Source organism: Chenopodium quinoa, unplaced genomic scaffold (assembly GCF_001683475.1).
Source record: "Chenopodium quinoa cultivar QQ74 unplaced genomic scaffold, ASM168347v1, whole genome shotgun sequence".
Taxonomy (NCBI): domain Eukaryota; kingdom Viridiplantae; phylum Streptophyta; class Magnoliopsida; order Caryophyllales; family Amaranthaceae; genus Chenopodium; species Chenopodium quinoa.
The window spans coordinates 330,125-348,719 of NW_018744830.1; positions in this window are offsets into that span (position 1 = coordinate 330,125).

An 18,595-nucleotide genomic window follows, 5' to 3' on the forward strand; every position below is an offset into this window, starting at 1 on the left:
GGGAGAGGGCCGGAAAATGGACGGGGAAGAGGAGGAAGGTCGGAAAATAGGCGGAGCAAGGGGAGGAGGGTCGTAATATGGGCGGAGAAATGGGAGGAGGGCCGGAAAATGGGTGGGGGAAGGATAGGAGCGTCGACAAATGGGTGAGGAAAGGGATGGAACCAAAAATGGGAACGGGAAAGGGAGAGGAGTCGACGGCAACAGCCTCCTAGCGGTGGCAGGGGCTGCCGCTGAGTTTGAGTTTAAAGTTTTTTTAAAAAAAAAATTTTGAAGGTTTTTTTTATATAATTTTTTTGACCTATCATGTGTCGACACGTGTTAAGTAACTTGTTATTACAAGTTACATTACTGGTTGGGACTGTTTAAAATGAATTCACATTAAAGTTCGGATTATTAAAAAATAATCGAAAGTTGGGATTATTTTGGGCGAATGAGGCAAAGTTCAAATTATTGTGGGCAATTTTTTCATTTATTTATTTTTAGTACAATCACTGTTTTATTGTTATTGCATTATTTGGTTATGTCTTTGGCCAATATTTGTGTGCATTGCATGAATAAACTTAACTTTGAGAAATATCATCTTTGATTCTTACATTAGCAAAAAAAAAGTTATATAATTATGTAATCAATAATCAATAACATAATACAAAACATATATCAGGAATGACACGTGTCACTTCATGGTGCTATATTTTTCCTCCAAAACTCCCCTTCCCCTTTTAGCAAAAAATTTAAAAAAAAAAAAAACCTTTTATTTTTGGAATATTTGTATAATAATACAACTATAATAATATTATTTCAAATCATATATATTATCTTTACATAAAATGTATTTCTTTTTATTTCGTGTTTATAATTCTTCCATATATATTTACCTAAAATATTATTCCAATTCTTTTTTAATTATAGAAAAAGTAGGTACAAGATACTATCATTACCTCCCAGACATCTTTTAGACGAAATATTATTGAATTTTTTTTTCTTAATTGTAGTTTTAATAATTTTTGCCTTATTATTTTATTTTTCTATATGCTTTGTATATGTCGTATATTCTACATGAATTGTCTCATTTTTATATTATATCACAATTAATTATGGAAAAAATATTATTACTACCGTGCATCGCACAGGCACTAATCTAGTGGAATTCTAAGGAATTGATCTAAAAATTCTCAAAAACACTAGTTGTATTGCTATATTTCTTATAAATCACTAGTGAAAAAACTCTATTTGTAGCAGGTAAAAAGAGATCTGTTACATATATAGGGGTTACATACTTGTAGTTATTTATATAGGGCGGTACTTTTACAAACAATTTTGAGTTATCGTAGACATTTCAATGTTTGGCATTCTAGCTAACAAGATATATTGATACAATCTAAGTATTAGGGAGATCGATGAAGAAAAAAATGTTTTTTAATTTGTTGTACAGAGTACAAATATATCAGCAATGTGAGTTAGATATAGCTAGATAGGTAATAATACTACATCCATGAACAAAATTAAAGAATTTCATTTTAATTTTTTTTTTTAAGCAAAAGAGGTTCATATTTGGAATATTGTATTTCATGAAAACTTTTTTCATGAGTATTATTCATTGATATATGAGAAAAATTAACTATTTATGTGAATTAGTTTGATTAGTTTCCATGTATATAAATTTTTTTATGATTAACATACAAAATTTAATTTTTATTACTATCAGAATAAAAATAGTAAACTATCATAATGTTAATTTTTATTTTGATGAAAAATATATTATTTCCTTTTTTTAAGGATTCAAATATATACAAGTACAAGAATTAAAATGTTTTTAAATTTATTAAAAAAGACAATACACAAAATTAAACCTTATAAGCGTAGAGAATTGGTAATCTATACTGTATTATCTATTAAAAAGCATTTCTAAAATAGAATATGTGCTACATTTCACCCTTCACATGCATTAGATGTATGCCACATCATCCATTATACTATAACATGTTTTAATGACAATATAAAAGTTTATTACAAGGTTTGAACACAAGACCAATAAGAAATGAATTTATGTTCTTACCATCTTTGTTATCTTTCAATTATGCTTCACATTCAATTATAATATACCAAATACTTTGTATTAAATATCAATGTGAGAACACTTATTTAGTTTCATGGTTATTGTTGCTCACTTTTATTTTAATTATACAGTTTATAGTTTACAACTCAAATAATATGTATTGATATTCAAAGTAAACTCGGTGCATCGCCTGTGCTACACACTAGTGTTATATTGTACGGGACAATGGTCAAATTATTTTTTCATTAATTCTTTGATGTTTAATTGAAATATAGAAACTAAATTGGGTAAATGTATTAAATTAAGTTATTTCTAATTATTTTAAGTAAATTATTTGTTTAATGGTTAAAGTCCACTATATTTGGGCTACAATTGTCAAACTTAATTTCAAAAGCCCAACTTTCAGAAAAATACATAAAACCTCTCAGAAAAATTATAAACCTCTTCGGTCAATACCTAAAAGAAGAACAATAAACATTTAATGGGCCATTCTATTATAGAAAATCATCCTAGGATGAGACCAAGCCTCGACAACCCTCTATAAAGGAGAAAAGAAGAACTTTAAAACATTTAGAACATAAGCTCGTGCATTTCAATCTCTACATCAAATATCTTTGATCAAGATCAAGTTTTGACTGCCCTCATACAATAACTTAAATCAATTCGTGAAACAAGTCAAAGTCCTACCACAACTATCTTCGATCGAGATTAATAAGCTTTGACAACCCTCAATCAAGAATTCAAGTCCGTCCATGAATTAAGTCAAATCCAAAGTAGAGATTGAATTATAGGATCAAATTACAAATTGTATGTAATACCCCAATTTTTTGGAAAATACTTTAGTAATTTCTTATATAATTTAATTTGGAGCCGAAATGAATTTTAAATTTTGATGTCAATTCAAGTATAAGTATTTAATCATTTGAATAATTAATTATTTTTAGGTTTCTAATATTGGTTTAGTTATCTTTTATAGGTCAGTCCATATTTTATTCAATATGTATGTTGTTATCTTAGAAATTTCAACCCATGACTTGAAATTAGCTGCAATTGTGTTTGCTTTGAAAATTTGGAGACATTATCTATATGGGGTAACTTGTAAAATCTTCACAGATCATCAGAGTCTAAAATACATTATCACTCAGCAGTATTTGAACTCAAGACAGAGACGATGGTTGGAGTTTATGACGAATTATAATGTGAATATCCAATATCATGAGGGGAAAGCCAATGTTGTAGCTGATGCTTTAAGTAGGAAAACCAGTCATTCGATGAATATGATGATTTTGCTGGACTAGCTGTGTGTGGAATTTTAGAAGATGAATTTGGAAGTGGTGGAGCACGGAGAGGTCAGCAAAATGTTGAATGCCTTGGCAGTGCAACCTTCTATTTATGATGAGATTAAGGAAAGCCAATTGGGAGACTCGAAGTTAAAGGCAATAAAAGAGAAGACTGAGGAAGAGCAGGTTTTGGACTTTACTATTGCAGATGAGGGATGTATTCGATTCAAAGGGAGATGGTGTGTTCCACAACATCGTGGGGACATCAAACAGAGACTGATAGAGGAGGCCCATAGTTCTCCTTATTCAATGCATTCTGGAGGGAAGAAGTTACATAAGGATGTGAAGAAGGTCTTTTAGTGGCCAAACATGAAGAGAAATGTAGCAGAGTTTGTGGCAAAATGCTTAACTTATCAGAAGGTGAAGATAGAGCATCGAAGACCACAAGGAATGGTTCAACCTCTGGAGGTACCAAAGTGGAAGTGGGATTTGATCTCTATGGATTTTGTGGGGGCATTACCAAGGACCAGGGCAAGGAATAATGACACTATTTGGGTCATTGTGGATCGATTGACTAAGTCTGCAACCTCTATACCTATGAAAAGCACTTGGTCTATGGATCAGTTGGGAAGGGCATATGTGAAGTTTGTGGTGAAGTACCATGGAGTGCCTACAGATATCATTTCAGATCGTGATTTGAGGTTTCTGTCTAACTTCTGGCAAAGTTTACAAAAGGCCATGGGAACTAAGTTATTGATGAGTACAATTTTTCACCCTGCAACTGATGGTCAAACTGAAAGGACTGTACAGACCTTGGAAGACATGTTGAGAGCATGTGTATTGGAGTATCAAGGTTCATGGGAAGATTAATTAGACTTGATTGAGTTTTCATATAATAATAGTCACCATGTAAGCATTGGAATGACCCCATTTGAGGCCCTGAATGGAAGGAAATGTAGGAGCCCAGTTTGTTGGAGTGACATAAGTGAAACCGTTGTACTTGGGCCTGAAATGATCGAGGAAACTGTTAAGCAAGTGAAGTTGATCCAGGAGAAAATCAAAGCATCCCAAGATAGACAAAAAAGTTACACTGATGAGAAGCGCAGAGATGTAGATTTTCAAGTTGGAGAGAAGGTTTTGTTTAAAATATCCCCTATGAAGGGGGTAATGAGATTTGGCAAGAAAGGGAAATTGAGCCCAAAATACATTGGGCCATATGAGATTCTTTAGAAAGTTGGGAAAGTAGCATACAAGTTGGTCTTACCCAACGATTTGGAAAGGGTGCACAAAGTTTTTCATGTGAGTCAGATTCGCAAGTATGTTCCTAATGTTGCACATGTGCTAGAACCACAGGCAATTGAGCTATATGAGAGTTTGACATATGAAGAAAGACCAGTGAGAATTTTAGACAGTAAAGTTAGAAGCACCAGAAACAAGGATGTGAAGATAGTTAAGGTTCTATGGTCGAACCATAAGGTTGAGGAAGCAACTTGGGAGGCTGAGGCAAAAATGCGTAAAAAGTACCCTAACCTTTTTCATGGTGAGTGGTTAAGTTACGGGGACGTAACTTCCTTGTAAGGGGGGAAGAATGCGATAGAGTTTCGCGCTTTTCTTTTATATCTTTAAGCGAGTCTTTTGAGTCGAGTCTTTAGGTTGTGCATGAACTTACTAAACTTTAACTAATACAAGATAATTTAGAGTACTAAATTGTTGTTTCTAAGTTTCGGGACGAAACTTCTTTTAAGGGGGGTAGACTGTAATACCCCGAATTTTTGGAAAATACTTTAGTAATTTCTTATATAATTTAATTTGGAGCCAAAATGAATTTTAAATTTTGACGCCAATTCAAGTATAAGTATTTAATCATTTGAATAATTAATTATTTTTGGATTTCTAATATTGGTTTGGTTATCTTTTATAGGTCAGTCCATATTTTATTCAATATGTATGTTGTTATCTTAGAAATTTCAAGAGTTCAAAGATAATACCTAATATACATTATGATTTACAACTAATTTTAGTTTTGATATTATCTAAAATATTTATCTATTTGTATAATAACTTGATTTAAGTATCAAATTCAATTATTTTATTTATTTAAATATGATTTTCGTTTTTTTTATATTAAAAAAAAAAAAAAAAAAAACAGATTTTGACATGAAGCTAGCCAAAACCATGGTTTTAATTAAGAATGATTTTATGATAAACATATCTTCTTAACCTCTAGCCTTCTTCTTCATTATCCTATTTTGCTTCCTATCATCATTCTTCCAACCATATATACTACCTCCGGTCGCTATTATTTGCAACTTTGGAGGGTTTCACGATTCACGAAGCATAATTTGATAATAAAAGGAAAGGGTACTTTGTACATGTGATTAGGAGGAGAGAGAAAAAATAAAATGGAGGACCACTATATTAAAATCTGATTTTGTACATGTGGTTAGGAGGAGAGAGAAAAAATAAAAAGGAGGACCACTATATAAATGTAATCCTGGGCACCGTGCCGTGCCGGGCCGCCGCGGGCCGTGCCTGGCGGGCCACGGGCTGGTTCGTGCCGTGCCGGTCGTGCCGGCGGGCCCAGGATTTCGTGTCGTGCCGTGCCGGCCATTTTCACAGGCCAGCCCACGGCACGGCACGGCCCTCGTGCCTGGCGGGCTCGTGCCGTGCCGGCCACGTGCCGGCCTGCGGGCTGGCCTGCGCGGGCTGGTGCAGTTTTCATGTTTTTTTTTTTTTTTTTTTTAATGACAACATTATAAATTAATAAGTTTATAATGTATATAAGTTATAAAATTAAGGTAACTTATAAGTTTATAACTTATAAGTTATAAGTTATTAAGTTATGAATTTTATAATTATAAGTTGAATATTTATGTTTTATAATTTGTATATTCAATATTTATATTTATATATTTACTTTATACTATTACTTTAAAATTTAATGTTTATGATTTATTAGTAATTGGTATAATTTTTTTTTTTTTAATATGAATTTACAAATTGTAACAAAACGGGGAAAAAAGGCAAATTGGACTTTGGATGTGAATAATGCGTACTTTATATTATTATTACTTGAGTTGAGAAAATTGTACAATGATAACAATGATAAAAATCATACAATGATGGTATTAAACAAAAATTGGAAAATGATAAAATTGATATTTTTAAAATCGTACAATATACAATAATTGTCTATTCTTCTTCTCCTTCTTTTTGCTCGTCTTCGTCTTCGTCTTTGTCTTCGTCTTCGCCTTCGCCTTCAAGGTCATCGGCTAGTTGCATAGATTGGGAACTAGCGGAACCCGAACCGGAAGCGGAGGTTCCTTCTTCGTTGTCGTTGTGGTCGTAAGAACGGTCTTGTGAGCGATTTTCCGCATCCAACCAATCTTTGAAACACACGCACATTTCTAGTGTTTCGGGTTTTAGACTTGTTCTTCTATCGTCTAAAACCCTTCCGGATGCGCTGAAAGCTCGTTCGGAGGCGACGGAGGAAACTTGGATAGCAAGAATGTCTCGTGCCATTGCCGCCAAAGTTGGATGCTTCGAGCTTTGTTGTTTCCACCATGCAAGGAGGTCGAGGCTGTTTATCTCATCGTCGTCCATGCCTTTGGTGAAGTCGTAACTCAGGTACATCTGCAACTCCGAGACGTCGCTTTGCGTTCTCCTGATTGATGAATCACCTGAAAACCTTGAAATCAAGTTAGTAGCTTGTGAAAATAAATGTTTGGCCTTCTTACTTACGTTTTTGGATGGTTGGGAAGGCCCTGAGCGAGGAACGGTGCCATATTTGGCTTCATAGACTCTATATAAAGCAAAAAACTGATCCTTCACATTAGTCTTATAGTTTTCTACATCATCGTCAAGAAACATGCATTGAAAGTAAATGTCAACTAACATAAATGTGTTTTCATACTTTTGCCTAGGATCTAATATGGAAGCAAAAATATAAATCAAAGGAATCTCACTATAATATTTACGCCACTTTTTTTCCATTGCTGGAAGATACTGATCATAATCACTTTGATCGCGATGATCAGCGAAAAGTTGGGCGAGTAAGCATGCATTAGAAAGAAAGTTTTGAGCACAAGGATTGTAAACAGTAGAAAAACAATACGTCATGTTATATAATAACTGTAAAAATTGCATATATCTTTCACAGTTATTCCAATCATCATCATACAAAGCATTTTGTGGAAATTTTTGGTTGTAAAATAATGTTAACGGGCCCTTGTACTCAATTGCCTTTGTTAACATGTCATAGGTGGAATTCCACCTAGTTGGGCAATCGGTTCTAATTTTTATTACCCTTATCTTTTGTTGTTTTAGAAAACTCTTCCATTCTTGGTATCTCATGTTAGAGCTATTAATAGACATAATAGCATCTCTGATTTTGCTGTAGTATGGGTCAATTGCCCGAACTCCATCCTGTACACATAAGTTAAGTACATGGCAAACACATCTAGTATGAAGAGCTTCACCGTCTAATAGTACATCGGTTAAGTTTTGTTTGATAAGATTAGCTGTGTATGTCATAGAGGTTGCATTATCAAAAGTCATAGACATCATTTTATCTCGAAGGTTGTGTTTCGGGGTTTTCTGATGTCCTGCGGGAGAGTTACAATTCCGAGACTGGAACCGGACACCTGTACCTGCAAAATAACGGAAACTCCTGAGAGCTCCGCCTCCAACGGTCAAGTTAGTACCTGATTAAGGAGTAATTAATACGGAAATTAAATCAATAAGATCTCTCTAGGTGAGAGTGTTTAATGTTGGTAATCTGCGTCGTTAGCGAGATTAGCCGGTTATTAGTGTTCCGTAATGTTTCTGTTCTTCTCTGCTTGATTTCTATTATTCTTAATTAATGAGGATTAATTAAGTATTTATAGCCTTGAGAAGCGTGCCACTCTCTAGGTTTAAGGTAAACCTAGGGCTGACCGGGCCTCTAGACTGGATTGGGCCTTGTTGGCCGGTTTTCCCATTTGGCATGGGTGGACACGTGGCGTGCCTCGATTGGTCCGTAGAGGACGTATCTGTGACTGACACGTGGCAGGCTCCTATTGGCCTTCGTGAAGGACACGTGGCGGAACCTGGTTGGTCCACTTGTCAGACGGTGATTGGTGGATAAAAATCCCCTAATCATTTGCCCCTCACAGGTGGCACGTGACTGGTCACGTGTCGCCTGTGACAGGTGTCGCACGGTGACAGGCGACGACCTGCTACAGGTGTCACCTTGCAAACGGCCGAGAGATTTTCCCGCCCAAATTTTGAATTTGGAAGCGACCCTTCGCCTTCTCACTTTGCCTATAAAAGGAAGTGCTGACTTCGGTCATTTTCACATTTGAGAACTTTGCGAGAACATTCGGACCCCTGAACTTGCTCTGACATTTTGGACCTTTTCTGCCTACCGCCTGTTCTGACAAGCCGATTGCACCGGACTTCCAGAACTTCATCAACCGTCACCCGTTCAGGTAACTCAGTTCTCTTACTCTTAATTTTCTTTTTATTTTTTGAAATGGCACCACGGAAGCACACGACACGACCTAAGTTAGTGATCAGCCGGTCACCGGGGACGGCTGAATCTAGGACTAGGAGTGCCGCCTGCCCTTTTCTGGACCCATCTTTGCCCTTTATACAAAGTCCGACTGTATCTGTGTCTATGCAGAACGTGATGGCCAGAACAAAACAGACTGCTATGATATCAAACTCAGACGGCTCCTCCCAAAGGGTGCTCCTTAGTGAAACATCTGACCAGGCGCCAGATGTAGAATTGAAACGAGACGGCTGCCAAGCCGACAGTTCTGAGAGAGGGGCCAAGGTGGTCCCTTCCCATCTTACCGTTGACATGTCTAATTTTCCTCCTGCTCCTTCTAAGGGGGAGGAGGCGGGCCCCTCTGGGAGAGGGGAGGAGTCGTCCTCTTCGGACTTGTCAGAGGACGAGTCCGAGCCCAGCTCTTCTGGCCACAGTTCTCCAGGCTCAGAAGAAAGACATAGCCGCCTACAAGAGGCGAGACTTTCTCATGCAGTTGAGAAGGGGGACAATTGGGCGGAGCCGTCCGCCTCTTACAGAGAGGAGAACGCCCCCTACTACTGCATGGTACCCCGGGGCCGGATCGCAACCATGCAAGACAAAGTGGCGAGCTTTATTGCTAACCACAGAATGGGCCCGGAATTTTTATTGTTCGTGCCGGATCCAGAAGACACTGTCGTCTGGCCGGCTGGTACCAGCTATGATGACGGCTGCTTTGGCTGCTATGTGGCGGCCATCAAAGCTGGACTGCGCTTCCCATTACATCCGGCTGTTCAGCGGATTTTAGATGGGTATGATTTGGGGTTATGGCAGTTAGCCCCCAACTCTTGGGTAAACGTACTCGGCTATGTGGCCGGGTGCGAAATGTACGGGGTGGAGCCAAGCTTTGAGGCTTTCGCCCACATGAACTATCTCAGCCGGACCCCTAAGTCGGGAGGTACCGGCTGGTATCAATTAACAAGCCATAGGGGTTACCTCATGACGAGAGGTAAGGCGAACAAATGGAAGGATTGGCGGAACACCTTCCTTATCATTGAGGGTTCAGACACGGAGCTGAACCAACGTTTTAACAAGTGGAATAGGGATCCGCCTCTTCTCGCAGGCGGCCGCAGCATGCCGCCTGTTCCCCCAAAGGCTAAAAGAGAGATCCTAGACAGAGGACTCTTCAAAGTAGAGAATAGGGTGAACCCTACTTCAGGGGTACGAGAGCAAGTACCCCTAAACTGCGTCCCGAGCTTCAAGTGGCTCTATGACGAGTACTTTTTGGCCGCCTGTGGCCTCAGCAGTCGGTGCTCTAGAGGTAGCCGGCCTGACAAATACTCTGTTTTTTCACACCTTGTTTACTTGGGATCTTTACTAACTTTGCTATTTATTTTTTTGCAGCTGACGCCATGAGTAAAATAACAGCATCCAAGACTGCGGCGGCCATGTTGCGGGCCTCTCTCATGCAACAGTCTTATGCCGACTCCCCCAACAAGGGGGCACCCTTGGTAGGCTTCGAAAACTCTTCCTCTTTTAGTTGTCTTATGCATATACTAACTCCTTTTGTTTTCAGTCTGGCACTCCAAGGGCTTCTTCCTCGCAACAGCCGGACCCCAAGGCCCGGAGGACGACTGTTGCAAGCTCTCCTGGGTCTTCCAGGAAAACAGTGGCGGCTGAGAAGCAGCCGGCCACGTCTTCTAAAACCCCGGTGGGGCCGCCTAGAAGTATGGACAATCACTTGTAAAAACTTTCACACTTGCTTCCTTCTTGACTAGGTCTAACTTGTTTTTTTTTTCCCTTTCGCTTAATGCAGCCGGCCCTCAGGGGCTTGACTTGGTTGAGGTAGCCAAGTCCATGGTCAAAGTAGTTCCTCCATCTGAAAGGGAGGCGGTCAGGGGTGCCGGCACCCTTGACCTTGATGGGATTTCAGGGGTCCTTGCTGAGGTATACTTAGCATATTTTTGAGTATTTGAGTTCCAGGGCGCCTGTTATCTTTTTTGTTTGGAAACTGACGCCTGTTTTTCTTTGTACTTAGGCCCTGCTCCGAGTCAACAGCCTTCGCAAGCCGATTGATCGGAAAAACAAAGAGGTAAAGGCCGCAAAAGCTATGGCCGCCTCCAGCTGTGATAAGGCAATGTTTCAAATTGCCCAAAATGAAGTACTGACCATTGATCTTCTTTATTATCAGGCGCAGGCTACCGCCGCTGTTCGGGCTCAGTTAGAGGCGGCCCAGAAGAAGATTGACGAGCTGGAGGCGACCGTCACAAATCTTAAGGCCGAGCTGAAAACTCTTCGCCAAAAAATGCACTCTTACGAAGCCATGGAGAAATCTTTGGCCAACGTAAAAGAACGCCTGGTGAGCCAAGAGAAGAGTCTTACCCAAGAGCTCTCGGAAAAGGCCGAGCAAGAGAAGAAAGAGCTCGTCCGGGAGATGGTGGAAGACTCCGCTCAAATCCAGCGCATGACCTGGGGCCGCCTGTTCCCCAGTGCCGACTTTGCCTCTTGGGAAAGAACGTACCGCCAGTGTTCGGAAACATATAATCAACAGATCCTGGCGGCTGCTGAAGAAGAGGCGTTGGAAGGTGCGTTGGAGGAGGAGGAAGAGCCGGTTGTGGCGCTTGTGCCACTTGGGGGTAAGGCATCAAAAGAGGGTGCAGCTAAAGCCGAGTCCAGCAAGAAGAGTGCTGACCAGGCGGCAGCTGCTGATACTGAACTGCCCCCTTCTTAAGCTTTAAGTATTTTTTCCACGGCCTGCGTGCCGTTTGCTTTGTAATTACCCGGCCAGGGGGCCGGGGTTTTGAATATTCTGCTGGTCTTTAATGACCGGCTTATTTTTAATCAAATTTTTGTTTTGATTCAAATTTGTCTAAGTATTCCATATCTAATATCCCATTGTTCACTAGACCGACTGCTGTGTATGGCCGAACGTTGCAGACAGGTACAAATAGTAAGTACGCCGCCTATGCCCCTGGACGACTGGTTGTCTGTTTCCAGGACAGACGATCAGTCGGCCATTTATTCAATCGGTATTCGAACTCTTTATTCAATCGGTCTGACTAAGTAAATAGTATTACCTAGTCGCCCAGGAATTAAGTAGGAAAACAAGCGGTGGGTACCGGTTGTTTCCCTTTATTGCCAATGTTGGCTTTTAACTCGTAATTTGTTAACCTAGCAAGAGTATTGGTTGAGAGCCCTTGTTTATTAAAAACAGGTGGACGACTCATACCTTTTAGGCTCCATACTAAGTTTGAGTGACTATTAAGTTAACATAGGAGTTACTTAGTCTTCGTCACCATCAAGATTGAGTAGTAGAGGTACCAGGCGGCGTAGCCCGGCTAGGCCCCTTGCTTCGCCAATGTTTGTTGGCTATTAACTCAATAGGTTACCTAGTAGGAATAGGGGTTTGAGTGCCCTTGTTTGTTTGAAACAGGCGGACGACTCAAACTTTTTAGGTTCCATACCAAATTTGAAGGAGTGACTATGAGTTAACGTTGGAGTTACTCAGTCGCCGTCACTTTTGTTTGAGAAGTATAGGCCGGTTAGACCCCTTGATTCGCCAATGTTGGCTATTAACTCAATAGGTACCCCCAGCATTTATCCCAAGTAATACAGGCGGTCATCTGACTCAGATGTCAACTGCTACCACTGGTTTGGTTAGTGATAGAGTTATCCTTGTCTCAAAAATGGCTACGTGGTTGCCCTTGGGGACAGTCGTATAGGTGCCGTGTAATTAGTTTATAGAACAATGTTCCACCCAAAAGGGAGCTGCTCTCTGCGACGAAATTCATCCGGATGGATGCCGTCGGACGCCTGCTATGATGTTGGGACAGGTCGTATTAGTTTTGTAGATTTGATCAGGTGGCTTGGCGCCTGGTCTGATCATTCGGCCTGTGGCCTTGGTAAGTTCTTGGTGAACGTAGGTGCTAAGTAAAAGAAGGGTAGCCGCCTGTTAGGCACAGGACCGGCCAGGCCCTAGTCTTTTTAGCTAAGTATTGTGAGTAAAATACTCAAATGGAGAGTAGCCGACTGTAAAGGAACAGACGACATGCCCCTCTGAAGATAAAGAGTGAAAAACTCAATGGAGAGTAGCCGGCTGTAAAGGTACAGACGGCATGCCCCTCTGAAGATAGAGTGAAACTCCATGGAGAGTAGCCGACTGTAAAGGTACAGACGGCATGCCCCTCGTAATACAAAATTTAACAGTAAGTGCAAACTTTATTAAGTAGCTCTTTACTTTACATCATTCAGAAGAAATATTTTTTAAGGTTATCTACATTCCAGGTTCGAGGCAACGGTTGTCCGTCTGGTGTTTCCAGACGGTAGGTACCGTCCCTGACTTCCTCATAGATTCGGTAGGGTCCTTCCCAGTTGGGAGTTAGTTTGCCAGACTCATTAGCCCTACCAACTGCTTCCATTTTTCTAAGTACAAAGTCCCCTACTTTGAGTGGACGCCTGTGTACTTTTTTGTTGTATGATCTAGTCATTCTCAGGCGATAGATCTCATGGCGCAAAACAGCATTGCCCCTCTTTTTCAGGAAGTGAGTCTAATGCCAGGCGCATGGCTTCCCAGTTTGCCTCTTCGTCATATAGCATTACTCGAAGAGTCGGCTCGTAGTGTTCTATTGGAAGAACAGCTTCCGCACCATAAGTTAGGAGGAACGGAGTTTCTCCAGTCGCCCCTTTTTCAGTCGTCCTAATGGCCCAGAGAACATGTGGTAGTTCATCCGCCCATAGGCCGCCTGCTCGTTCAATCTTTTTCTTGAGACCGTCTGAGATGATTTTATTAAAGGCTTCTACCTGGCCGTTTGCTTGTGGACGACCGACAGATGCAAAGTAGTGTGCAATTCCTTGGTCTCCCAACCAGCTTTTGAGAACAGGCGTCTCAAATTGGGGACCATTATCAAAAACCATAGACATGGGAACCCCGAACCGAGTGATGACGTTTTTCCAAATGAATGAAATTACATCTTTCGTCTTGATTCCCTTTACAGCCTCCGCCTCTACCCATTTAGTGAAGTAGTCAACGGAAACAAGTATATACCTTCTGCCGCCTGTAGCAGGCGTATATGGACCCAGAATGTCCATGCCCCACTTAGCAAACGGTAGTGGGCTGTGAATGGTAGTGAGGTCAGTAGCCGGACGGTGAATTAGTTTGCCAAACCTTTGGCACTTGTCACATTTTTTCACTATCTCCATTGCATCTGCTTCCAAAGTAGGCCAAAAGTAGCCCTGTCGCCTTGCCCTTTGAGCAAGCATCCTACCACCTATATGAGAAGCACAGTAACCAGAGTGAAGATCATCTAGTATCTCTCGTCCCTTTTCTGGAGTAACACACTTTAAGAAGGGTTGAAGGTACCCCCTCTTGTGAAGTTCTCCCTTTATCATTTCAAAACAGGTGGCTCGTTTTTTCAGTGTTGCCGCCTGTTGAGGATCATCCGGCAGTGTACCGTTTGTCAGATATGCCCTGATTGAATCCATCCAGGTTGAGCTTCTGTCTAGGATTCCAATAGGGTTTTCCTCGATGCTTCTCTTCTCCATTACTTCCCAAAAAACAGTTCGAGGAGTATCGGAGGAGGCGGATGATGCTAATTTTGACAGTGCATCCACCTGGTTGTTTTCTGATCTCGGCACTTGGATAAGATGGAAATCCTCAAGGGAGCCGACTGCTTGTCGGACCGCCTGTAAATACTTGATCATGGCCGGATGGGTTGCTTCGTATTCGCCATTGTACTGACTCACTATCAATTGTGAATCGGAACAGGCGTCTATTTTTCTTGCCCCTGCCGCCTTGCACATGCGGATCCCGGCTAGTAAAGCTTCATATTCTGCCTCATTGTTTGAAGCCTGAAAACTGAAGCGTAGAGCATACTCGAACCTGTCGCCCTCTGGAGATTGACATACGACGCCTGCTCCACAACCATTTGAATTAGAGCTTCCGTCCACATATACCTTCCAGACTTGGTCTGGAACTTGAGAGTCAGGAGGACGAGTCATCTCTACAATAAAGTCAGCAAAGGCTTGCCCCTTCACTGCTTTTCTAGGCTCGAAAGTAACTTCGAGGATCTGTATTTCTATGGCCCATTTGATCATTCGTCCTGACGACTCCATGCTGGTCAGTGGCCGCTTGATAGGTTGGTCTGTATACACGACGACTGCATGTGCCAAAAAGTAGGGCTTCAATTTTTTAACAGCCATGAAGAGTGCAAGACCAAATTTCTCCACTAGGGGATACCTCAACTCGACATTTTTCAGTACGTGACTGACAAAGTAGACCGGGAGCTGACAGCCGTCCCTTTCAGCAAGGAGCACAGCGCTTAACGCATGATCAGAGACGGCCAGGTACATGTAGAGATCCTCTTTGGGCAAAGGGCTGACCAGCCTCGGCAAGGAATGCAGATGAACCTTTAATTTCTGGAAGGCGGCCTCAGCATCCGGCCCCCATTCAAACCTTGCCTTTTTCTTAATTGCCTGGAAAAAGTATAGGCATTTGTCGCCTGATCGGCTTAGGAATCTCCCCAAGGCCGCCAGACAACCTGTTAACTTCTGAACCTCTCGGATGGTACGAGGCGACTGCATGTCAATGACCGCCTGCACCTTCTCAGGGTTCGCTTCTATTCCTCTCTGATTGATAAGGAATCCGAGAAATTTCCCAGACTCAACTCCAAATACACATTTCTTGGGATTGAGCATGACATGGTGCCGCCTGAGTGTGGCGAAAGTTTCTCGGAGGTCCGTCAGATGATCTTTCTGAAGTTTAGTCTTGACAATCATATCATCAATATATGCCTCGACGTTTCTCCCAATCTGATCAAAGAACACTGTGTTTATCATTCGTTGGAAGGTAGCCGGGGCATTCTTTAGACCAAACGACATGACCGTGTAACAGTATAACCCCTGATCAGTGACGAAGGCCGTCTTCTCCTGATCTTTCTTCCATAAAGGAATTTGATGGAAACCAGAATAGGCGTCCATAAAACTCATCAAGGCATGGCCGGCTGTTGAGTCGACCAGGTTATTAATTTTAGGCAGAGGGTAACTGTCTTTGGGGCACGCCTTGTTCAAGTCTATGTAGTCTACACACATTCGCCAGGTGCCATTCGGCTTTTTAACAAGCACCACATTTGCAACCCAGTCTGGGAAGTAACATTGCCGAATGAACCCTGCATCAAGTAATTTTTTGACTTCGGCGGCTGCCGCCTGACTTCTTTCTTCGCCATGGTTCCGCTTCTTTTGCCGTACCGGCTTCTTTTTCGGATCCACAGCGAGTTTATGTACTGCCAGATCAGGACTAATGCCTGGCATTTCATGGACTTCAAATGCAAAGATGTCCTTGTATTCTTTCAACAGGTTGTGAAAGTCGTCACCAAGGTTTCTCAGAGCAGTCGTCCCAACTTTGACTGTTCGGTCAGGACGTGAGTCATCTAATATCAGGTCCGCATGCTCACCAGCCGGCTGAGGGCGGAACTCATCCGGCCGCTCCTCTGCCAATGATTGCTATTTTCTTGCTTTTCTTGCGGACTCTGTCTGGGACGCCTTTCTCTTTTTGTCGCCTGTTTCTTGAACAGGCGCTCTCTCCTTGACATTGTCTAGGTCTGTTTTTTCTCCAATTGACCCAGTGGCCATAACAGTGGGCTTGACATCCGAGAGATAGCACTCTCGGGCCATCCTCTGATCTCCCCTTAGGGAGCCGACTGTTCCATTATCCCTCTCAAACTTAAGCAGCATAAGAGACGGGATTATAACAGCCTTGGAATTATTCAGGGTTGGTCGACCCAGAATCATGTTGTAGGCCGAGAGTTCCTCTACTACTAGGAACCGGACTACCATGTGTCGTCCTTCCCCTTTTTCGCCCAGGCGAATGGGTAAATCTACTCGTCCCAGTGGGTGGACGACTCCTCCTCCAAACCCTATTAAAGGGTGGGAGGCCGGATGTATGCAGTCCGTCTGATATTTCAGTTTTGACAGACATTTGCTGCTGATGAGATCTGAGGAGCTCTCGGTATCTATGAGGATTCGGCCAACTCTCTGGTTGGCCACTTTACATTCAATAACGAGAGGGTCGTCATGCGGCCCCCTTACCCCTCCTAGATCCTCTTCAGTGATGACAATCTCAGGAAATGTATATTTGGACGGCCGTTCTTGGTGAACGGAATTTACATCTAACCGCCTTATATTATCTTTGTTGCCCCTAATAGTGGGGCCGCCTCCTGAGAAGCCGCCTGCAATAGTGTAGACGACTGCATCATCTGTATCGGAACTGTCGGCCTGTTGATTCTTTTTGGCCGACTGCTTTTTTGAGGAAGTGTTTCCCGTAGATTTCTTGACATAAGTGTCAAGATCACCTTGCTCAGCCAAGCGGTCTAGGTACCGCATGAGACTGATGCAGTCATTGGTGTGATGACCAACGTCATCATGATAAGCACAGATTTTGTCTTGGTTCCGGTTGTTTGCAGAACCCTTCATGGGGAGCGGCTTCTCAATTGAGAACCGTCCTTTTATTTCTTTCAGGATAGACTGGTTATCCTGTTTAAACACATACTTTGGGGAGTATGGTTTGTATTCTTTTTTCTTTTTCTTGGCCGGCTGTTTAGAGGAATCAGCCGCCCAGACCTCTTTTCTTTTCTCATCTTTGTTAGACGACTGTTTCTGTCGTCCTTCTCTTTTGTCGAACCTTTTCTCGTCCGACTGTTTTATCGTACACAGATCAGTCGCCTGTATATAGGCTTCTGCTTCAATCAAGGCCTCTTGAAGAGTCGCCACCCTTTTTCGAACTAAATCAAATTTGAAGGTAGACCCGTCTTTGAGACCTCTAAAAAAGTCAGTATAAGCTACCTCATCCGGTAACCCTTGAATCTGTATTCTCATCAGGTTGAACCGCCTGATGTAAGAACGAAGCCCCTCCTTCTCGCCCTGCTGAATTGTTCCCAAATCAAGGGTCGTTTTCTTCGCAGGGATGTTCATGGCGAAGTTGGAGGCAAATAAGTAAGCAAGCGTCCTGAAGCTGTTTACACAACCAGTCGGCAGGTTGCCGAACCATTGCTGTGCGATTCCCTTGAGAGTCGCTGGGAAACACTTGCACCAAGTGGGATCATCCAACCCTTGAAGGTACATCAGGTTGGTGAATGCCATCAGATGGTCTTCTGGATTAGTAGTGCCGTCATAGGCGCCTACTAGTACATTTTTTACTTTGGCCGGCTGAGCGGCTTCAGTAATTTCCTTGGAGAAGGCTGACGGCTGTTCACCAAGTCTAAGCAGCCGTAGCTGCCAGTCCATAGGTTGGACGTTTTTTGCTGCAGGTCCACCAAATGGAGGTGGCTGCATAAAGTACTGTTGTTGCGGAACAAATGGTAAGTTTGGTACCGCCTGGGCATTATGAAAGCCGGACTGACGGGAGGTGCCGCCTGACTGATTCTCATGGTACGACTGAGTATGCCTCATAGAGGTATTTCGCAAACTGTCTTGGAAATTTGAAATAGAAGCCGACTCTGACAATCGGTCACTCTTCTTCTGCTCTAGCAGTAGCCGAGCATCTGTGAACGTTTGCTTTGACCCGTCCGCCTGAATATGACGAACCGGTTTCCTATTTCCCGTAGGATAACGGAATTTTGTGAAATCAAGAGCAAGTGGCTCCCGCTTCTTGGATTTAGGATGAGGAGTCGCCTCTCGCCCTTGAACTGGCTTCCTCTTCAATGAAGTGGAAGGCTTTTTGGCCGACTGCTCTTTGACTGAAGCAGGCGGCTTTTTGTTGAT